The sequence below is a fragment of the Salminus brasiliensis genome, chromosome 11, assembly GCF_030463535.1.
Source record: "Salminus brasiliensis chromosome 11, fSalBra1.hap2, whole genome shotgun sequence".
In the NCBI taxonomy this organism is placed as follows: Eukaryota; Metazoa; Chordata; class Actinopteri; order Characiformes; family Bryconidae; genus Salminus; species Salminus brasiliensis.
The window spans coordinates 24,720,234-24,739,546 of NC_132888.1; the positions used below are offsets into that span (position 1 = coordinate 24,720,234).

The 19,313-nt window shown below is 38.6% G+C and overlaps 56 pseudogenes; all 56 read left to right on the forward strand.

Annotated features, from left to right (window-relative positions):
• The first annotated feature begins 41 nt into the window (after window positions 1-41).
• Window positions 42-160, forward strand: LOC140570160 (5S ribosomal RNA; annotated as a pseudogene).
• Window positions 161-345: 185 nt separating this feature from the next.
• Window positions 346-464, forward strand: LOC140568433 (5S ribosomal RNA; annotated as a pseudogene).
• Window positions 465-649: 185 nt separating this feature from the next.
• On the forward strand, window positions 650-768 carry LOC140567190 (5S ribosomal RNA; annotated as a pseudogene).
• A 185-nt stretch (window positions 769-953) lies between these two features.
• Window positions 954-1,072, forward strand: LOC140568183 (5S ribosomal RNA; annotated as a pseudogene).
• A 185-nt stretch (window positions 1,073-1,257) lies between these two features.
• Window positions 1,258-1,376, forward strand: LOC140567587 (5S ribosomal RNA; annotated as a pseudogene).
• A 185-nt stretch (window positions 1,377-1,561) lies between these two features.
• LOC140571333 (5S ribosomal RNA) lies at window positions 1,562-1,680 on the forward strand (annotated as a pseudogene).
• A 185-nt stretch (window positions 1,681-1,865) lies between these two features.
• Window positions 1,866-1,984, forward strand: LOC140573137 (5S ribosomal RNA; annotated as a pseudogene).
• A 184-nt stretch (window positions 1,985-2,168) lies between these two features.
• On the forward strand, window positions 2,169-2,287 carry LOC140572364 (5S ribosomal RNA; annotated as a pseudogene).
• Window positions 2,288-2,472: 185 nt separating this feature from the next.
• Window positions 2,473-2,591, forward strand: LOC140571235 (5S ribosomal RNA; annotated as a pseudogene).
• A 185-nt stretch (window positions 2,592-2,776) lies between these two features.
• On the forward strand, window positions 2,777-2,895 carry LOC140569902 (5S ribosomal RNA; annotated as a pseudogene).
• A 185-nt stretch (window positions 2,896-3,080) lies between these two features.
• On the forward strand, window positions 3,081-3,199 carry LOC140573382 (5S ribosomal RNA; annotated as a pseudogene).
• A 182-nt stretch (window positions 3,200-3,381) lies between these two features.
• LOC140573070 (5S ribosomal RNA) lies at window positions 3,382-3,500 on the forward strand (annotated as a pseudogene).
• A 185-nt stretch (window positions 3,501-3,685) lies between these two features.
• LOC140566095 (5S ribosomal RNA) lies at window positions 3,686-3,804 on the forward strand (annotated as a pseudogene).
• Window positions 3,805-3,989: 185 nt separating this feature from the next.
• On the forward strand, window positions 3,990-4,108 carry LOC140566537 (5S ribosomal RNA; annotated as a pseudogene).
• Window positions 4,109-4,293: 185 nt separating this feature from the next.
• Window positions 4,294-4,412, forward strand: LOC140571155 (5S ribosomal RNA; annotated as a pseudogene).
• Window positions 4,413-4,597: 185 nt separating this feature from the next.
• Window positions 4,598-4,716, forward strand: LOC140567466 (5S ribosomal RNA; annotated as a pseudogene).
• Window positions 4,717-4,901: 185 nt separating this feature from the next.
• On the forward strand, window positions 4,902-5,020 carry LOC140567898 (5S ribosomal RNA; annotated as a pseudogene).
• Window positions 5,021-5,205: 185 nt separating this feature from the next.
• Window positions 5,206-5,324, forward strand: LOC140567709 (5S ribosomal RNA; annotated as a pseudogene).
• Window positions 5,325-5,509: 185 nt separating this feature from the next.
• LOC140566135 (5S ribosomal RNA) lies at window positions 5,510-5,628 on the forward strand (annotated as a pseudogene).
• A 185-nt stretch (window positions 5,629-5,813) lies between these two features.
• On the forward strand, window positions 5,814-5,932 carry LOC140572979 (5S ribosomal RNA; annotated as a pseudogene).
• A 185-nt stretch (window positions 5,933-6,117) lies between these two features.
• On the forward strand, window positions 6,118-6,236 carry LOC140570691 (5S ribosomal RNA; annotated as a pseudogene).
• A 185-nt stretch (window positions 6,237-6,421) lies between these two features.
• LOC140573077 (5S ribosomal RNA) lies at window positions 6,422-6,540 on the forward strand (annotated as a pseudogene).
• A 185-nt stretch (window positions 6,541-6,725) lies between these two features.
• LOC140571156 (5S ribosomal RNA) lies at window positions 6,726-6,844 on the forward strand (annotated as a pseudogene).
• Window positions 6,845-7,029: 185 nt separating this feature from the next.
• Window positions 7,030-7,148, forward strand: LOC140567478 (5S ribosomal RNA; annotated as a pseudogene).
• A 185-nt stretch (window positions 7,149-7,333) lies between these two features.
• On the forward strand, window positions 7,334-7,452 carry LOC140567900 (5S ribosomal RNA; annotated as a pseudogene).
• Window positions 7,453-7,637: 185 nt separating this feature from the next.
• Window positions 7,638-7,756, forward strand: LOC140567711 (5S ribosomal RNA; annotated as a pseudogene).
• A 185-nt stretch (window positions 7,757-7,941) lies between these two features.
• Window positions 7,942-8,060, forward strand: LOC140566137 (5S ribosomal RNA; annotated as a pseudogene).
• Window positions 8,061-8,245: 185 nt separating this feature from the next.
• On the forward strand, window positions 8,246-8,364 carry LOC140572980 (5S ribosomal RNA; annotated as a pseudogene).
• A 185-nt stretch (window positions 8,365-8,549) lies between these two features.
• Window positions 8,550-8,668, forward strand: LOC140570703 (5S ribosomal RNA; annotated as a pseudogene).
• A 185-nt stretch (window positions 8,669-8,853) lies between these two features.
• LOC140573078 (5S ribosomal RNA) lies at window positions 8,854-8,972 on the forward strand (annotated as a pseudogene).
• Window positions 8,973-9,157: 185 nt separating this feature from the next.
• LOC140572042 (5S ribosomal RNA) lies at window positions 9,158-9,276 on the forward strand (annotated as a pseudogene).
• A 185-nt stretch (window positions 9,277-9,461) lies between these two features.
• LOC140572043 (5S ribosomal RNA) lies at window positions 9,462-9,580 on the forward strand (annotated as a pseudogene).
• Window positions 9,581-11,242: 1,662 nt separating this feature from the next.
• On the forward strand, window positions 11,243-11,361 carry LOC140566463 (5S ribosomal RNA; annotated as a pseudogene).
• Window positions 11,362-11,546: 185 nt separating this feature from the next.
• LOC140568434 (5S ribosomal RNA) lies at window positions 11,547-11,665 on the forward strand (annotated as a pseudogene).
• A 185-nt stretch (window positions 11,666-11,850) lies between these two features.
• LOC140570715 (5S ribosomal RNA) lies at window positions 11,851-11,969 on the forward strand (annotated as a pseudogene).
• Window positions 11,970-12,154: 185 nt separating this feature from the next.
• LOC140570326 (5S ribosomal RNA) lies at window positions 12,155-12,273 on the forward strand (annotated as a pseudogene).
• A 185-nt stretch (window positions 12,274-12,458) lies between these two features.
• On the forward strand, window positions 12,459-12,577 carry LOC140572044 (5S ribosomal RNA; annotated as a pseudogene).
• A 185-nt stretch (window positions 12,578-12,762) lies between these two features.
• LOC140570727 (5S ribosomal RNA) lies at window positions 12,763-12,881 on the forward strand (annotated as a pseudogene).
• Window positions 12,882-13,066: 185 nt separating this feature from the next.
• Window positions 13,067-13,185, forward strand: LOC140570142 (5S ribosomal RNA; annotated as a pseudogene).
• Window positions 13,186-13,370: 185 nt separating this feature from the next.
• On the forward strand, window positions 13,371-13,489 carry LOC140570180 (5S ribosomal RNA; annotated as a pseudogene).
• A 185-nt stretch (window positions 13,490-13,674) lies between these two features.
• LOC140569903 (5S ribosomal RNA) lies at window positions 13,675-13,793 on the forward strand (annotated as a pseudogene).
• A 185-nt stretch (window positions 13,794-13,978) lies between these two features.
• On the forward strand, window positions 13,979-14,097 carry LOC140568435 (5S ribosomal RNA; annotated as a pseudogene).
• Window positions 14,098-14,282: 185 nt separating this feature from the next.
• LOC140567273 (5S ribosomal RNA) lies at window positions 14,283-14,401 on the forward strand (annotated as a pseudogene).
• A 185-nt stretch (window positions 14,402-14,586) lies between these two features.
• On the forward strand, window positions 14,587-14,705 carry LOC140567682 (5S ribosomal RNA; annotated as a pseudogene).
• Window positions 14,706-14,890: 185 nt separating this feature from the next.
• On the forward strand, window positions 14,891-15,009 carry LOC140570174 (5S ribosomal RNA; annotated as a pseudogene).
• Window positions 15,010-15,194: 185 nt separating this feature from the next.
• On the forward strand, window positions 15,195-15,313 carry LOC140567559 (5S ribosomal RNA; annotated as a pseudogene).
• A 185-nt stretch (window positions 15,314-15,498) lies between these two features.
• Window positions 15,499-15,617, forward strand: LOC140566696 (5S ribosomal RNA; annotated as a pseudogene).
• A 185-nt stretch (window positions 15,618-15,802) lies between these two features.
• LOC140567830 (5S ribosomal RNA) lies at window positions 15,803-15,921 on the forward strand (annotated as a pseudogene).
• Window positions 15,922-16,107: 186 nt separating this feature from the next.
• LOC140571833 (5S ribosomal RNA) lies at window positions 16,108-16,226 on the forward strand (annotated as a pseudogene).
• A 185-nt stretch (window positions 16,227-16,411) lies between these two features.
• LOC140572458 (5S ribosomal RNA) lies at window positions 16,412-16,530 on the forward strand (annotated as a pseudogene).
• A 778-nt stretch (window positions 16,531-17,308) lies between these two features.
• On the forward strand, window positions 17,309-17,427 carry LOC140570101 (5S ribosomal RNA; annotated as a pseudogene).
• A 185-nt stretch (window positions 17,428-17,612) lies between these two features.
• Window positions 17,613-17,731, forward strand: LOC140567635 (5S ribosomal RNA; annotated as a pseudogene).
• A 185-nt stretch (window positions 17,732-17,916) lies between these two features.
• LOC140573186 (5S ribosomal RNA) lies at window positions 17,917-18,035 on the forward strand (annotated as a pseudogene).
• A 185-nt stretch (window positions 18,036-18,220) lies between these two features.
• LOC140567983 (5S ribosomal RNA) lies at window positions 18,221-18,339 on the forward strand (annotated as a pseudogene).
• A 185-nt stretch (window positions 18,340-18,524) lies between these two features.
• Window positions 18,525-18,643, forward strand: LOC140571834 (5S ribosomal RNA; annotated as a pseudogene).
• A 185-nt stretch (window positions 18,644-18,828) lies between these two features.
• Window positions 18,829-18,947, forward strand: LOC140571992 (5S ribosomal RNA; annotated as a pseudogene).
• The last annotated feature ends 366 nt before the right edge of the window (window positions 18,948-19,313 follow it).

A 19,313-nucleotide genomic window follows, 5' to 3' on the forward strand; every position in this document is an offset into this window, starting at 1 on the left:
TATCTATGAAATTTGAATCCTCTAGTTTGCAAGGTTCCTCTGCTTACGGCCATTCCACCCTTAGAACGCCTGATCTCGTTTGATCTCAGAAGCTACCTAGGGTTGGGCCTGGTTAGTACTTGAATGGGAGACTGAATGGGAATACCAGGTGTTGTAAGCTTTTCCAGTCCTGCAAACAATTAAAGCTTACATTTCCATGTTATTTACATCTTTTGCACAAATTTGTAGTTGAAACTCTTTTGTGATGTAAATTTTGATGTGTTGACATGGAATGCTTTTTCTTGGTTTTAAACAAATATGGTCTTATCTATGAAATTTGAATCCTCTAGTTTGCAAGGTTCTTCTGCTTACGGCCATTCCACCCTTAGAACGCCTGATCTCGTCTGATCTCAGAAGCTACCTAGGGTTGGGCCTGGTTAGTACTTGAATGGGAGACTGAATGGGAATACCAGGTGTTGTAAGCTTTTCCAGTCCTGCAAACAATTAAAGCTTACATTTCCATGTTATTTACATCTTTTGCACAAATTTGTAGTTGAAACTCTTTTGTGATGTAAATTTTGATGTGTTGAAATGGAATGCTTTTTCTTGGTTTTGAACAAATATGGTCTTAGCTATGAAATTTGAATCCTCTAGTTTGCAAGGTTCTTCTGCTTACGGCCATTCCACCCTTAGAACGCCTGATCTAGTCTGATCTCAGAAGCTACCTAGGGTTGGGCATGGTTAGTACTTGAATGGGAGACTGGATGGGAATACCAGGTGTTGTAAGCTTTTCCAGTCCTGCAAACAATTAAAGCTTACATTTCCATGTTATTTACATCTTTTGCACAAATTTGTAGTTGAAACTCTTTTGTGTTGTAAATTTTGATGTGTTGAAATGGAATGCTTTTTCTTGGTTTTGAACAAATATGGTCTTAGCTATGAAATTTGAATCCTCTAGTTTGCAAGGTTCTTCTGCTTACGGCCATTCGACCCTTAGAACGCCTGATCTAGTCTGATCTCAGAAGCTACCTAGGGTTGGGCATGGTTAGTACTTGAATGGGAGACTGGATGGGAATACCAGGTGTTGTAAGCTTTTCCAGTCCTGCAAACAATTAAAGCTTACATTTCCATGTTATTTACATCTTTTGCACAAATTTGTAGTTGAAACTCTTTTGTGTTGTAAATTTTGATGTGTTGAAATGGAATGCTTTTTCTTGGTTTTGAACAAATATGGTCTTAGCTATGAAATTTGAATCCTCTAGTTTGCAAGGTTCTTCTGCTTACGGCCATTCCACCCTTAGAACGCCTGATCTTGTCTGATCTCAGAAGCTACCTGAGGTTGGCCCTGGTTAGTACTTGAATGGGAGACTGTCTGGGAATACCAGGTGTTGTAAGCTTTTCCAGTCCTGCAAACAATTAAAGCTTACATTTCCATGTTATTTACATCTTTTGCACAAATTTGTAGTTGAAACTCTTTTGTGTTGTAAATGTTGATGTGTTAAAATGGAATGCTTTTTCTTGATTTTGAACAAATATGGTCTTAGCTATGAAATTTGAATCCTCTAGTTTGCAAGGTTCTTCTGCTTACGGCCATTCCACCCTTAGATCGTCTGATCTCGTCTGATCTCAGAAGCTACGTAGGGTTGGGCCTGGCTAGTACTTGAATGGGAGACTGAATGGGAATACCAGGTGTTGTAAGCTTTTTCAATCCTGCAAACAAAGAAAGCTTACATTTCCATGTTATTTACATCTTTTGCACAAATTTGTAGTTGAAACTCTTTTGTGTTGTAAATGTTGATGTGTTAAAATGGAATGCTTTTTCTTGGTTTTGAACACATATGGTCTTAGCTATGAAATTTGAATCCTCTAGTTTGCAAGGTTCTTCTGCTTATGGCCATTCCACCCTTACAACGCCTGGTCTCGTCTGATCTCAGAAGCTACCCAGAGTTGGGCCTGGTTAGTACTTAAATGGGGGACTGTCTGGGAATACCAGGTGTTGTAAGCTTTTTCAATCCTGCAAACAATGAAAGCTTACATTTCCATTTTTTTTCATCTTTTGCACAAATTTGTAGTTGAAACTCTTTTGTGTTGTAAATGTTGATGTATTGAAATGGAATGCTTTTTCTTGGTTTTAAACAAATATGGTCTTATCTATGAAATTTGAATCCTCTAGTTTGCAAGGTTCTTCTGCTTACGGCCATTCCACCTTTAGAACCCCTGATCTCGTCTGAGCTCAGAAGCTACCTAGGGTTGGGCCTGGTTAGTACTTGAATGGGAGACTGAATGGGAATACCAGGTGTTGTAAGCTTTTCCAGTCCTGCAAACAATTAAAGCTTACATTTCCATGTTATTTACATATTTTGCACAAATTTGTAGTTGAAACTCTTTTGTGTTGTAAATGTTGATGTGTTAAAATGGAATGCTTTTTCTTGATTTTGAACAAATATGGTCTTATCTATGAAATTTGAATCCTCTAGTTTGCAAGGTTCTTCTGCTTACGGCCATTCCACCCTTAGATCGCCTGATCTCGTCTGATCTCAGAAGCTATCTAGGGTTGGGCCTGTTTAGTACTTGAATGGGAGACTGTCTGGGAATACCAGGTGTTGTAAGCTTTTCCAGTCCTGCAAACAATTAAAGCTTACATTTCCATGTTATTTACATCTTTTGCACAAATTTGTAGTTGAAACTCTTTTGTGTTGTAAATGTTGATGTGTTGAAATGGAATGCTTTTTCTTGATTTTAAACAAATATGGTCTTAGCTATGAAATTTGAATCCTCTAGTTTGCAAGGTTCTTCTGCTTACGGCCATTCCACCCTTAGAACGCCTGATCTCGTCTGATCTCAGAAGCTACCTAGGGTTGGGCCTGGTTAGTACTTGAATGGGAGACTGGATGGGAATACCAGGTGTTGTAAGCTTTTCCAGTCCTGCAAACAATTAAAGCTTACATTTCCATGTTATTTACATCTTTTGCACAAATTTGTAGTTGAAACTCTTTTGTGTTGTAAATTTTGATGTGTTGAAATGGAATGCTTTTTCTTGGTTTTAAACAAATATGGTCTTATCTATGAAATTTGAATCCTCAAGTTTGCAAGGTTCTTCTGCTTACGGCCATTCCACCCTTAGAACGCCTGATCTCGTCTGAGCTCAGAAGCTACCTAGGGTTGGGCATGGTTAGTACTTGAATGGGAGACTGAATGGGAATACCAGGTGTTGTAAGCTTTTCCAGTCCTGCAAACAATTAAAGCTTACATTTCCATGTTTACATATTTTGCACAAATTTGTAGTTGAAACTCTTTTGTGTTGTAAATGTTGATGTGTTGAAATGGAATGCTTTTTCTTGATTTTGAACAAATATGGTCTTAGCTATAAAATTTGAATCCTCTAGTTTGCAAGGTTCTTCTGCTTACGGCCATTCCACCCTTAGAACGCCTGATCTTGTCTGATCTCGGAAGCTACCTAGGGTTGGGCCTGGTTAGTACTTGAATGGGAGACTGAATGGGAATACCAGGTGTTGTAAGCTTTTTCAATCCTGCAAACAAAGAAAGCTTACATTTCCATTTTTTTTTCATCTTTTGCACAAATTTGTATTTGAAACTCTTTTGTGTTGTAAATGTTGATGTGTTAAAATGGAATGCTTTTTCTTGATTTTGAACAAATATGGTCTTAGCTATAAAATTTGAATCCTCTAGTTTGCAAGGTTTTTCTGCTTACGGCCATTCCACCCTTAGATTGCCTGTTCTCGTCTGATCTCAGAAGCTACCTAGGGTTGGGCCTGGTTAGTACTTGAATGGGAGACTGTCTGGGAATACCAGGTGTTGTAAGCTTTTCCAGTCCTGCAAACAATTAAAGCTTACATTTCCATGTTATTTACATCTTTTGCACAAATTTGTGGTTGAAACTCTTTTGTGTTGTAAATTTTGATGTGTTGAAATGGAATGCTTTTTCTTGGTTTTGAACAAATATGGTCTTAGCTATGAAATTTGAATCCTCTAGTTTGCAAGGTTCTTCTGCTTACGGCCTTTCCACCCTTAGATCGCCTGTTCTCGTCTGATCTCAGAAGCTACCTAGGGTTGGGCCTGGTTAGTACTTGAATGGGAGACTGTCTGGGAATACCAGGTGTTGTAAGCTTTCCCAGTCCTGCAAACAATTAAAGCTTACATTTCCATGTTATTTACATCTTTTGCACAAATTTGTGGTTGAAACTCTTTTGTGTTGTAAATTTTGATGTGTTGAAATGGAATGCTTTTTCTTGGTTTTGAACAAATATGGTCTTAGCTATGAAATTTGAATCCTCTAGTTTGCAAGATTCTTCTGCTTACGGCCATTCCACCCTTAGAACGCCTGATCTCGTCTGATCTCAGAAGCTACCTAGGGTTGGGCCTGGTTAGTACTTGAATGGGAGACTGTCTGGGAATACCAGGTGTAGTAAGCTTTTCCAGTCCTGCAAACAATTAAAGCTTACATTTCCATGTTATTTACATCTTTTGCACAAATTTGTAGTTGAAACTCTTTTGTGTTGTAAATGTTGATGTGTTAAAATGGAATGCTTTTTCTTGGTTTTGAACAAATATGGTCTTAGCTATGAAATTTGAATCCTCTAGTTTGCAAGGTTCTTCTGCTTACGGCCATTCCACCCTTAGATCGCCTGATCTCGTCTGATCTCAGAAGCTATCTAGGGTTGGGCCTGGTTAGTACTTGAATGGGAGACTGTCTGGGAATACCAGGTGTTGTAAGCTTTTCCAGTCCTGCAAACAATTAAAGCTTACATTTCCATGTTATTTACATCTTTTGCACAAATTTGTAGTTGAAACTCTTTTGTGTTGTAAATTTTGATGTGTTGAAATGGAATGCTTTTTCTTGGTTTTGAACAAATATGGTCTTATCTATGAAATTTGAATCCTCTAGTTTGCAAGGTTCTTCTGCTTATGGCCATTCCACCCTTAGAATGCCTGATCTTGTCTGATCTCAGAAGCTACCTAGGGTTGTGCCTGGTTAGTACTTGAATGGGAGACTGAATGGGAATACCAGGTGTTGTAAGCTTTTTCAATCCTGCAAACAATGAAAGCTTACATTTCCTTTTTTTTTTCATCTTTTGCACAAATTTGTATTTGAAACTCTTTTGTGTTGTAAATGTTGATGTGTTGAAATGGAATGCTTTTTCTTTATTTTAAACAAATATGGTCTTATCTATGAAATTTGAATCCACTAGTTTGCAAGGTTCTTCTGCTTAAGGCCATTCCACCCTTAGAACCCCTCATCTCGTCTGATCTCAGAAGCTACCTAGGGTTGGGCCTGGTTAGTACTTGAATGGGAGACTGTCTGGGAATACCAGGTGTTGTAAGCTTTTCCAGTCCTGCAAACAATTAAAGCTTACATTTCCATGTTATTTACATCTTTTGCACAAATTTGTAGTTGAAACTCTTTTGTGATGTAAATTTTGATGTGTTGAAATGGAATGCTTTTTCTTGGTTTTGAAGAAATATGGTCTTAGCTATGAAATTTGAATCCTCTAGTTTGCAAGGTTATTCTGCTTGCGGCCATTCCACCCTTAGAACGCCCGATCTCGTTTGATCTCAGAAGCTACCTAGGGTTGGGCCTGGTTAGTACTTGAATGGGAGACTGGATGGGAATACCAGGTGTTGTAAGCTTTTCCAGTCCTGCAAACAATTAAAGCTTACATTTCCATGTTATTTACATCTTTTGCACAAATTTGTAGTTGAAACTCTTTTGTGTTGTAAATTTTGATGTGTTGAAATGGAATGCTTTTTCTTGGTTTTAAACAAATATGGTCTTATCTATGAAATTTGAATCCTCTAGTTTGCAAGGTTCTTCTGCTTACGGCCATTCAACCCTTAGAACGCCTGATCTCGTCTGATCTCAGAAGCTACCTAGGGTTGGGCCTGGTTAGTACTTGAATGGGAGACTGAATGGGAATACCAGGTGTTGTAAGCTTTTTCAGTCCTGCAAAAAATTAAAGCTTACATTTCCATGTTATTTACATCTTTTGCACAAATTTGTAGTTGAAACTCTTTTGTGTTGTAAATGTTGATGTGTTGAAATGGAATGCTTTTTCTTGATTTTAAACAAATATGGTCTTATCTATGAAATTTGAATCCTCTAGTTTGCAAGGTTCTTCTGCTTACGGCCATTCCACCCTTAGAACGCCTGATCTCGTCTGATCTCAGAAGCTACCTAGGGTTGGGCCTGGTTAGTACTTGAATGGGAGACTGTCTGGGAATACCAGGTGTTGTAAGCTTTTCCAGTCCTGCAAACAATTAAAGCTTACATTTCCATGTTATTTACATATTTTGCACAAATTTGTAGTTGAAACTCTTTTGTGTTGTAAATGTTGATGTGTTAAAACGGAATGCTTTTTCTCGATTTTGAACAAATATGGTCTTAGCTATGAAATTTGAATCCTCTAGTTTGCAAGGTTCTTCTGCTTACGGCCATTCCACCCTTAGATCGCCTGATCTCGTCTGATCTCAGAAGCGACCTAGGGTTGGGCCTGGTTAGTACTTGAATGGGAGACTGTCTGGGAATACCAGGTGTTGCAAGCTTTTCCAGTCCTGCAAACAATTAAAGCTTACATTTCCATGTTATTTACATCTTTTGCACAAATTTGTGGTTGAAACTCTTTTGTGTTGTAAATTTTGATGTGTTGAAATGGAATGCTTTTTCTTGGTTTTGAACAAATATGGTCTTAGCTATGAAATTTGAATCCTCTAGTTTGCAAGATTCTTCTGCTTACGGCCATTCCACCCTTAGAACGCCTGATCTCGTCTGATCTCAGAAGCTACCTAGGGTTGGGCCTGGTTAGTACTTGAATGGGAGACTGTCTGGGAATACCAGGTGTAGTAAGCTTTTCCAGTCCTGCAAACAATTAAAGCTTACATTTCCATGTTATTTACATCTTTTGCACAAATTTGTAGTTGAAACTCTTTTGTGTTGTAAATGTTGATGTGTTAAAATGGAATGCTTTTTCTTGGTTTTGAACAAATATGGTCTTAGCTATGAAATTTGAATCCTCTAGTTTGCAAGGTTCTTCTGCTTACGGCCATTCCACCCTTAGATCGCCTGATCTCGTCTGATCTCAGAAGCTATCTAGGGTTGGGCCTGGTTAGTACTTGAATGGGAGACTGTCTGGGAATACCAGGTGTTGTAAGCTTTTCCAGTCCTGCAAACAATTAAAGCTTACATTTCCATGTTATTTACATCTTTTGCACAAATTTGTAGTTGAAACTCTTTTGTGTTGTAAATTTTGATGTGTTGAAATGGAATGCTTTTTCTTGGTTTTGAACAAATATGGTCTTATCTATGAAATTTGAATCCTCTAGTTTGCAAGGTTCTTCTGCTTATGGCCATTCCACCCTTAGAATGCCTGATCTTGTCTGATCTCAGAAGCTACCTAGGGTTGTGCCTGGTTAGTACTTGAATGGGAGACTGAATGGGAATACCAGGTGTTGTAAGCTTTTTCAATCCTGCAAACAATGAAAGCTTACATTTCCTTTTTTTTTTCATCTTTTGCACAAATTTGTATTTGAAACTCTTTTGTGTTGTAAATGTTGATGTGTTGAAATGGAATGCTTTTTCTTTATTTTAAACAAATATGGTCTTATCTATGAAATTTGAATCCACTAGTTTGCAAGGTTCTTCTGCTTAAGGCCATTCCACCCTTAGAACCCCTCATCTCGTCTGATCTCAGAAGCTACCTAGGGTTGGGCCTGGTTAGTACTTGAATGGGAGACTGTCTGGGAATACCAGGTGTTGTAAGCTTTTCCAGTCCTGCAAACAATTAAAGCTTACATTTCCATGTTATTTACATCTTTTGCACAAATTTGTAGTTGAAACTCTTTTGTGATGTAAATTTTGATGTGTTGAAATGGAATGCTTTTTCTTGGTTTTGAAGAAATATGGTCTTAGCTATGAAATTTGAATCCTCTAGTTTGCAAGGTTATTCTGCTTGCGGCCATTCCACCCTTAGAACGCCCGATCTCGTTTGATCTCAGAAGCTACCTAGGGTTGGGCCTGGTTAGTACTTGAATGGGAGACTGGATGGGAATACCAGGTGTTGTAAGCTTTTCCAGTCCTGCAAACAATTAAAGCTTACATTTCCATGTTATTTACATCTTTTGCACAAATTTGTAGTTGAAACTCTTTTGTGTTGTAAATTTTGATGTGTTGAAATGGAATGCTTTTTCTTGGTTTTAAACAAATATGGTCTTATCTATGAAATTTGAATCCTCTAGTTTGCAAGGTTCTTCTGCTTACGGCCATTCAACCCTTAGAACGCCTGATCTCGTCTGATCTCAGAAGCTACCTAGGGTTGGGCCTGGTTAGTACTTGAATGGGAGACTGAATGGGAATACCAGGTGTTGTAAGCTTTTTCAGTCCTGCAAAAAATTAAAGCTTACATTTCCATGTTATTTACATCTTTTGCACAAATTTGTAGTTGAAACTCTTTTGTGTTGTAAATGTTGATGTGTTGAAATGGAATGCTTTTTCTTGATTTTAAACAAATATGGTCTTATCTATGAAATTTGAATCCTCTAGTTTGCAAGGTTCTTCTGCTTACGGCCATTCCACCCTTAGAACGCCTGATCTCGTCTGATCTCAGAAGCTACCTAGGGTTGGGCCTGGTTAGTACTTGAATGGGAGACTGTCTGGGAATACCAGGTGTTGTAAGCTTTTCCAGTCCTGCAAACAATTAAAGCTTACATTTCCATGTTATTTACATATTTTGCACAAATTTGTAGTTGAAACTCTTTTGTGTTGTAAATGTTGATGTGTTAAAACGGAATGCTTTTTCTCGATTTTGAACAAATATGGTCTTAGCTATGAAATTTGAATCCTCTAGTTTGCAAGGTTCTTCTGCTTACGGCCATTCCACCCTTAGATCGCCTGATCTCGTCTGATCTCAGAAGCGACCTAGGGTTGGGCCTGGTTAGTACTTGAATGGGAGACTGTCTGGGAATACCAGGTGTTGCAAGCTTTTCCAGTCCTGCAAACAATTAAAGCTTACATTTCCATGTTATTTACATCTTTTGCACAAATTTGTAGTTGAAACTCTTTTGTGTTGTAAATTTTGATGTGTTGAAATGGAATGCTTTTTCTTGGTTTTGAACAAATATGGTCTTAGCTATGAAATTTGAATTCTCTAGTTTGCACGGTTCTTCTGCTTACGGCCATTCCACCCTTAGAACGCCTGATCTTGTCTGATCTCGGAAGCTACCTAGGGTTGGGCCTGGTTAGTACTTGAATGGGAGACTGTCTGGGAATACCAGGTGTTGTAAGCTTTTTCAATCCTGCAAACAATGAAAGCTTACATTTCCATGTTATTTACATCTTTTGCACAAATTTGTAGTTGAAACTCTTTTGTGTTGTAAATTTTGATGTGTTGAAATGGAATGCTTTTTCTTGGTTTTGAACAAATATGGTCTTAGCTATGAAATTTGAATTCTCTAGTTTGCACGGTTCTTCTGCTTACGGCCATTCCACCCTTAGAACGCCTGATCTTGTCTGATCTCGGAAGCTACCTAGGGTTGGGCCTGGTTAGTACTTGAATGGGAGACTGTCTGGGAATACCAGGTGTTGTAAGCTTTTCCAGTCCTGCAAACAATTAAAGCTTATGTGACCTGTGGTAGTATAGCAACACCCGACTACGCCACCTGGGGAATTTCACCCCAGGAAATATTCTATAAATCTTAAAAGCACCTAGACACACAGGTAAGCCTGAACAATATTCAGAGACATGGATTGAGGTAATTAGAAAGGTTTATTCACCACCATGTATAAAATCACTCATTTATTAATATTATTTAAAATTAACAACAAACACAATAAGAAAAATAAACAAAGAATATAATAACAAAATTACAGGAGCTCCAAAGAACTGGGATATCGGCTGTGGGCGTCCAATTACAGGTGGCCTAGCCCTGTCTGCATTCTAAAGTCTCCAATACACACACACACACACACACACACACACACACACACACGCAAAAGTGCAGTGCACGTGAACTCACACCACCGCAAGTAAGGTGCCAAACCACGAGTGAACAGACAGGAAAGGAGCATCCAGATGTCCTATAAGAAGAAGAGACACAATTAGAATCCACAATGGCTCTGATCACTGGAACCAGAGGACTCCCCACAGCCAGAATGATCTCCCACAAATAACCAATAATAATAATAATAATAATAATAATAATAATAATAATAAACAAACAAAAAAAAATAATTCTTTAAAATATTCCACACAATAAACCAAGAACTGCTGCCAAATGAAATGAAACAGTAAATCAATTAACCAAAAATGCACAGCATAAAGCCATCAATTGATAACCAAATCATTAAATGCAAAAATAACAAAATCAATTCAAATAGAACAAAACAACCAAGCAGCAAAGTAATCAAACAAAATAATAAACAAAGGCAAATCAAAATAAAACTAGGAAACAAAATAGAAAAAGAACAAAACCAACCAAACAAAAGTAACAAACCCAGCAAAACAGCAGCGGCTCCAATTTCACCATGTAGGTATTAAACATTTATTATTAAAACAAGAGATGACGAGTAGTTGCTTTCAGGTCTGCACGTTCCAATAGTCCGGCGCCACCTGGACTGGTCAATGGCGACGCTCCCACAGAACGCTTTAGCTGCTGCTATGCACAAGCTCACACCCAGTTAGCTGTTGCACCAATCCACATTACACCTACTGTTAGACGCTGTCTCAGCACAACCTGCTTACAGGAGCGGTAAAAGCGCAGTGAATCCACAACAAATGGCTACAGTGTTTAAGCTGTTTCCGAGAGCTCTGTGCTAATGCACCACAGACTCAGAAGAGGGGGAAGCTTGCATAGACCGGCACGCCAACACACCGTCTGATGACCGTCGCCGAAGTCACAACAGACCCTAGCAGAACGAAGCTCTCCATACACCCAGCACCGCCGTATGTATATATGCTAAAGCTAATGCTCACCCCGATTGTATCCACCTGGCGCTTCCGTAAGGGGAGGGGGAAAACAGCGCATCACCTTGACTACGGTGGCTGACAGGGCTCACCAGACACTCGTAGCCAGGCAAAGGCTGCACTGGTTACACTTACATTTCCATGTTATTTACATATTTTGCACAAATTTGTAGTTGAAACTCTTTTGTGTTGTAAATGTTGATGTGTTAAAATGGAATGCTTTTTCTTGATTTTGAACAAATATGGTCTTAGCTATGAAATTTGAATCCTCTAGTTTGCAAGGTTCTTCTGCTTACGGCCATTCCACCCTTAGATCGCCTGATCTCATCTGATCTCAGAAGTGACCTAGGGTTGGGCCTGGTTAGTACTTGAATGGGAGACTGTCTGGGAATACCAGGTGTTGTAAGCTTTTCCACTCCTGCAAACAATTAAAGCTTACATTTCCATGTTATTTACATCTTTTGCACAAATTTGTAGTTTAAACTCTTTTGTGTTGTAAATGTTGATGTGTTAAAATGGAATGCTTTTTCTTGGTTTTGAACAAATATGGTCTTAGTTATGAAATTTGAATCCTCTAGTTTGCAAGGTTCTTCAGCTTACGGCCATTCCACCCTTAGAACGCCTGATCTCGTCTGATCTCAGAAGCTACCTAGGGTTGGGCCTGGTTAGTACTTGAATGGGAGACTGAATGGGAATACCAGGTGTTGTAAGCTTTTTCAATCCTGCAAACAATGAAAGCTTACATTTCCATTTTTTTTTCATCTTTTGCACAAATTTGTATTTGAAACTCTTTTGTGTTGTAAATGTTGATGTGTATAAATGGAATGCTTTTTCTTGGTTTTAAACAAATATGGTCTTATCTATGAAATTTGAATCCTCTAGTTTGCAAGGTTCTTCTGCTTACGGCCATTCCACCCTTAGAACGCCTGATCTCGTCTGATCTCAGAAGCTACCTAGGGTTGGGCCTGGTTAGTACTTGAATGGGAGACTGTCTGGGAATACCAGGTGTTGTAAGCTTTTCCAGTCCTGCAAACAATTAAAGCTTACATTTCCATGTTATTTACATCTTTTGCACAAATTTGTAGTTGAAACTCTTTTGTGTTGTAAATGTTGATGTGTTAAAATGGAATGCTTTTTCTTGGTTTTGAACAAATATGGTCTTAGTTATGAAATTTGAATCCTCTAGTTTGCAAGGTTCTTCTGCTTACTGCCATTCCACCCTTAGAACGCCTGATCTCGTCTGATCTCAGAAGCTACCTAGGGTTGGGCCTGGTTAGTACTTGAATGGGAGACTGTCTGGGAATACCAGGTGTTGTAAGCTTTTCCAGTCCTGCAAACAATTAAAGCTTACATTTCCATGTTATTTACATCTTTTGCACAAATTTGTAGTTGAAACTCTTTTGTGTTGTAAATTTTGATGTGTTGAAATGGAATGCTTTTTCTTGGTTTTGAACAAATATGGTCTTAGCTATGAAATTTGAATTCTCTAGTTTGCACGGTTCTTCTGCTTACGGCCATTCCACCCTTAGAACGCCTGATCTTGTCTGATCTCGGAAGCTACCTAGGGTTGGGCCTGGTTAGTACTTGAATGGGAGACTGTCTGGGAATACCAGGTGTTGTAAGCTTTTTCAATCCTGCAAACAATGAAAGCTTACATTTCCATGTTATTTACATCTTTTGCACAAATTTGTATTTGAAACTCTTTTGTGTTGTAAATGTTGATGTGTTGAAATGGAATGCTTTTTCTTGATTTTAAACAAATATGGTCTTATCTATGAAATTTGAATCCTCTAGTTTGCAAGGTTCTTCTGCTTACGGCCATTCCACCCTTAGAACGCCTGATCTCGTCTGATCTCAGAAGCTACCTAGGGTTGGGCCTGGTTAGTACTTGAATGGGAGACTGTCTGGGAATACCAGGTGTTGTAAGCTTTTCCAGTCCTGCAAACAATTAAAGCTTACATTTCCATGTTATTTACATATTTTGCACAAATTTGTAGTTGAAACTCTTTTGTGTTGTAAATGTTGATGTGTTAAAATGGAATGCTTTTTCTTGATTTTGAACAAATATGGTCTTAGCTATGAAATTTGAATCCTCTAGTTTGCAAGGTTCTTCTGCTTACGGCCATTCCACCCTTAGATCGCCTGATCTCGTCTGATCTCAGAAGTGACCTAGGGTTGGGCCTGGTTAGTACTTGAATGGGAGACTGTCTGGGAATACCAGGTGTTGTAAGCTTTTCCACTCCTGCAAACAATTAAAGCTTACATTTCCATGTTATTTACATATTTTGCACAAATTTGTAGTTGAAACTCTTTTGTGTTGTAAATGTTGATGTGTTAAAATGGAATGCTTTTTCTTGGTTTTGAACAAATATGGTCTTAGTTATGAAATTTGAATCCTCTAGTTTGCAAGGTTCTTCAGCTTACGGCCATTCCACCCTTAGAACGCCTGATCTCGTCTGATCTCAGAAGCTACCTAGGGTTGGGCCTGGTTAGTACTTAAATGGGAGACTGAATGGGAATACCAGGTGTTGTAAGCTTTTTCAATCCTGCAAACAATGAAAGCTTACATTTCCATTTTTTTTTCATCTTTTGCACAAATTTGTATTTGAAACTCTTTTGTGTTGTAAATGTTGATGTGTATAAATGGAATGCTTTTTCTTGGTTTTAAACAAATATGGTCTTATCTATGAAATTTGAATCCTCTAGTTTGCAAGGTTCTTCTGCTTACGGCCATTCCACCCTTAGAACGCCTGATCTCGTCTGATCTCAGAAGCTACCTAGGGTTGGGCCTGGTTAGTACTTGAATGGGAGACTGGATGGGAATACCAGGTGTTGTAAGCTTTTCCAGTCCTGCAAACAATTAAAGCTTACATTTCCATGTTATTTACATCTTTTGCACAAATTTGTAGTTGAAACTCTTTTGTGTTGTAAATTTTGATGTGTTGAAATGGAATGCTTTTTCTTGGTTTTAAACAAATATGGTCTTATCTATGAAATTTGAATCCTCTAGTTTGCAAGGTTCTTCTGCTTACGGCCATTCCACCCTTAGAACGCCTGATCTCGTCTGATCTCAGAAGCTACCTAGGGTTGGGCCTGGTTAGTACTTGAATGGGAGACTGAATGGGAATACCAGGTGTTGTAAGCTTTTCCAGTCCTGCAAACAATTAAAGCTTACATTTCCATGTTATTTACATCTTTTGCACAAATTTGTAGTTGAAACAATTTTGTGTTGTAAATTTTGATGTGTTGAAATGGAATGCTTTTTCTTGGTTTTGAACAAATATGGTCTTATCTATGAAATTTGAATCCTCTAGTTTGCAAGGTTCTTCTGCTTACGGCCATTCCACCCTTAGAATGCCTGATCTTGTCTGATCTCAGAAGCTAGCTAGGGTTGGGCCTGGTTAGTACTTGAATGGGAGACTGAATGGGAATACCAGGTGTAGTAAGCTTTTTCAATCCTGCAAACAAAGAAAGCTTACATTTCCATGTTATTTACATCTTTTGCACAAATTTGTAGTTGAAACTCTTTTGTGTTGTAAATGTTGATGTGTTAAAATGGAATGCTTTTTCTTTGTTTTGAACAAATATGGTCTTAGCTATGAAATTTGAATTCTCTAGTTTGTACGGTTCTACTGTTTGCGGCCATTCCACCCTTAGAACGCCTGATCTTTTCTGATCTCAGAATCTACTTAGGGTTGGGCCTGGTTAGTACTTGAATGGGAGACTGTCTGGGAATACCAGGTGTTGTAAGCTTTTTCAATCCTGCAAACAATGAAAGCTTACATTTCCATTTTTTTTTCATCTTTTGCACAAATTTGTATTTGAAACTCTTTTGTGTTGTAAATGTTGATGTGTTGAAATGGAATGCTTTTTCTTGATTTTAAACAAATATGGTCTTATCTATGAAATTTGAATCCTCTAGTTTGCAAGGTTCTTCTGCTTACGGCCATTCCACCCTTAGAACGCCTGATCTCGTCTGATCTCAGAAGCTACCTAGGGTTGGGCCTGGTTAGTACTTGAATGGGAGACTGTCTGGGAATACCAGGTGTTGTTAGCTTTTCCAGTCCTGCAAACAATTAAAGCTTACATTTCCATGTTATTTACATATTTTGCACAAATTTGTAGTTGAAACTCTTTTGTGTTGTAAATGTTGATGTGTTAAAATGGAATGCTTTTTCTTGATTTTGAACAAATATGGTCTTAGCTATGAAATTTGAATCCTCTAGTTTGCAAGGTTCTTCTGCTTACGGCCATTCCGCCCTTAGATCGCCTGATCTCGTCTGATCTCAGAAACGACCTAGCGTTGGGCCTGGTTAGTACTTGAATGGGAGACTGTCTGGGAATACCAGGTGTTGTAAGCTTTTCCAGTCCTGCAAACAATTAAAGCTTACATTTCCATGTTATTTACATCTTTTGCACAAATTTGTAGTTGAAACTCTTTTGTGTTGTAAATTTTGATGTGTTGAAATGGAATGCTTTTTCCTGGTTTTGAACAAATATGGTCTTATCTATGAAATTTGAATCCTCTAGTTTGCAAGGTTCTTCTGCTTACGGCCATTCCACCCTTAGAATGCCTGATCTTCTCTGATCTCAGAAGCTAGCTAGGGTTGGGCCTGGTTAGTACTTGAATGGGAGACTGAATGGGAATACCAGGTGTTGTAAGCTTTTTCAATCCTGCAAACAATTAAAGCTTACATTTCCATGTTATTTACATCTTTTGCACAAATTTGTAGTTGAAACTCTTTTGTGTTGTAAATGTTGATGTGTTGAAATGGAATGCTTTTTCTTGGTTTTGAACAAATATGGTCTTAGCTATGAAATTTGAATTCTCTAGTTTGCACGGCTCTTCTGTTTACGGCCATTCCACCCTTAGAACGCCTGCTCTTGTCTGATCTCAGAAGCTACTTAGAGTTGGGCCTGGTTAGTACTTGAATGGGAGACTGTCTGGGAATACCAGGTGTTGTAAGCTTTTTCAATCCTGCAAACAATGAAAGCTTACATTTCCATTTTTTTTTTCATCTTTTGCACAAATTTGTATTTGAAACTCTTTTGTGTTGTAAATGTTGATGTGTTGAAATGGAATGCTTTTTCTTGATTTTGAACAAATATGGTCTTATCTATGAAATTTGAATCCTCTAGTTTGCAAGGTTCTTCTGCTTACGGCCATTCCACCCTTAGAACGCCTGATCTCGTCTGATCTCAAAAGCTACCTAGGGTTGGGCCTGGTTAGTACTTGAATGGGAGACTGAATGGGAACACCAGGTGTTGTAAGCTTTTCCAGTCCTGCAAACAATTAAAGCTTACATTTCCATGTTATTTACATCTTTTGCACAAATTTGTAGTTGAAACTCTTTTGTGTTGTAAATTTTGATGTGTTGAAATGGAATGCTTTTTCTTGGTTTTGAACAAATATGGTCTTATCTATGAAATTTGAATCCTCTAGTTTGCAAGGTTCTTCTGCTTACGGCCATTCCACCCTTAGAACGCCTGATCTAGTCTGATCTCAGAAGCTACCTAGGGTTGGGCCTGGTTAGTACTTGAATGGGAGACTGAATGGGAATACCAGGTGTTGTAAGCTTTTCCAGTCCTGCAAACAATTAAAGCTTACATTTCCATGTTATTTACATCTTTTGCACAAATTTGTAGTTGAAACAATTTTGTGTTGTAAATTTTGATGTGTTGAAATGGAATGCTTTTTCTTGGTTTTGAACAAATATGGTCTTATCTATGAAATTTGAATCCTCTAGTTAACAAAGTTCTTCTCCTGGGCAGTGGTGGCTCAGCGGTTAGAGCGCCGGGATATCGATAACAGGGTTGTGGGTTCGATTCCCGGGCTCGGCAAGCTGCCACTGTTGGGCCCTTGAGCAAGGCCCTTTACCCTCTCTGCTCCCCGGGCGCTGGAGTTGACTGCCCACCGCTCTGGGTGTGTGTGTGTACTCACTGCCCCTAACATGTGTGAGTGTGTGTTCACTACCAGATGGGTTAAATGCGGAGGACACATTTCGCTGTACAGTCCACACTGTACAGTGACGAATACGTGCACCTTTATCCTTGCTTATGGCCATTCCACCCTTAGAATGCCTGATCTTGTCTGATCTCAGAAGAAGCTAGGGTTGGGCCTGGTTACTACTTGAATGGGAGACTGAATGGGAATACCAGGTGTTGTAAGCTTTTTCAATCCTGCAAACAAAGAATGCTTACATTTCCATGTTATTTACATCTTTTGCACAAATTTGTAGTTGAAACTCTTTTGTGTTGTAAATGTTGATGTGTTAAAATGGAGTGCTTTTTCTTGGTTTTGAACAAATATGGTCTTAGTTATGAAATTTGAATCCTCTAGTTTGCAAGGTTCTTCTGCTTACGGCCATTCCACCCTTAGAACGCCTGATCTCGTTTGATCTCAGAAGCTACCTAGGGTTGGGCCTGGTTAGTACTTGAATGGGAGACTGTCTGGGAATGCCAGGTGTTGTAAGCTTTTCCAGTCCTGCAAACAATTAAAGCTTACATTTCCATGTTATTTACATCTTTTGCACAAATTTGTAGTTGAAACTCTCTTGTGTTGTAAATTTTGATGTGTTGAAATGGAATGCTTTTTCTTGGTTTTGAACAAATATGGTCTTAGCTATGAAATTTGAATTCTCTAGTTTGCACGGTTCTTCTGCTTACGGCCATTCCACCCTTAGAACGCCTTATCTTGTCTGATATCAGAAGCTACCTAGGGTTGGGCCTGGTTAGTACTTGAATAGGAGACTGTCTGGGAATACCAGGTGTTGTAAGCTTTTTCAATCCTGCAAACAATGAAAGCTTACATTTCCATGTTATTTACATCTTTTGCACAAATTTGTAGTTGAAACTCTTTTGTGTTGTAAATTTTGATGTGTTGAAATGGAATGCTTTTTCCTGGTTTTGAACAAATATGGTCTTATCTATGAAATTTGAATCCTCTAGTTTGCAAGGTTCTTCTGCTTACGGCCATTCCACCCTTAGAATGCCTGATCTTGTCTGATCTCAGAAGCTAGCTAGGGTTGGGCCTGGTTAGTACTTGAATGGGAGACTGAATGGGAATACCAGGTGTTGTAAGCTTTTTCAATCCTGCAAACAAAGAAAGCTTACATTTCCATGTTATTTACATCTTTTGCACAAATTTGTAGTTGAAACTCTTTTGTGTTGTAAATGTTGATGTGTTAAAATGGAATGCTTTTTCTTGGTTTTGAACAAATATGGTCTTAGCTATGAAATTTGAATTCTCTAGTTTGCACGGCTCTTCTGTTTACGGCCATTCCACCCTCAGAACGCCTGCTCTTGTCTGATCTCAGAAGCTATTTAGAGTTGGGCCTGGTTAGTACTTGAATGGGAGACTGTCTGGGAATACCAGGTGTTGTAAGCTTTTTCAATCCTGCAAACAATGAAAGCTTACATTTCCATTTTTTTTTCATCTTTTGCACAAATTTGTATTTGAAACTCTTTTGTGTTGTAAATGTTGATGTGTTGAAATGGAATGCTTTTTCTTGATTTTGAACAAATATTGTCTTATCTATGAAATTTGAATCCTCTAGTTTGCAAGGTTCTTCTGCTTACGGCCATTCCACCCTTAGAACGCCTGATCTCGTCTGATCTCAAAAGCTACCTAGGGTTGGGCCTGGTTAGTACTTGAATGGGAGACTGAATGGGAACACCAGGTGTTGTAAGCTTTTCCAGTCCTGCAAACAATTAAAGCTTACATTTCCATGTTATTTACATCTTTTGCACAAATTTGTAGTTGAAACTCTTTTGTGTTGTAAATTTTGATGTGTTGAAATGGAATGCTTTTTCTTGGTTTTGAACAAATATGGTCTTATCTATGAAATTTGAATCCTCTAGTTTGCAAGGTTCTTCTGCTTACGGCCATTCCACCCTTAGAACGCCTGATCTAGTCTGATCTCAGAAGCTACCTAGGGTTGGGCCTGGTTAGTACTTGAATGGGTGACTGAATGGGAATACCAGGTGTTGTAAGCTTTTCCAGTCCTGCAAACAATTAAAGCTTACATTTCCATGTTATTTACATCTTTTGCACAAATTTGTAGTTGAAACAATTTTGTGTTGTAAATTTTGATGTGTTGAAATGGAATGCTTTTTCTTGGTTTTGAACAAATATGGTCTTATCTATGAAATTTGAATCCTCTAGTTAACAAAGTTCTTCTTCTGGGCAGTGGTGGCTCAGCGGTTAGAGCGCCGGGATATCAATAACAGGGTTGTGGGTTCGATTCCCGGGCTCGGCAAGCTGCCACTGTTGGGCCCTTGAGCAAGGCCCTTTACCCTCTCTGCTCCCCGGGCGCTGGAGTTGGCTGCCCACCGCTCTGGGGGTGTGTGTGTGTGTGAGTG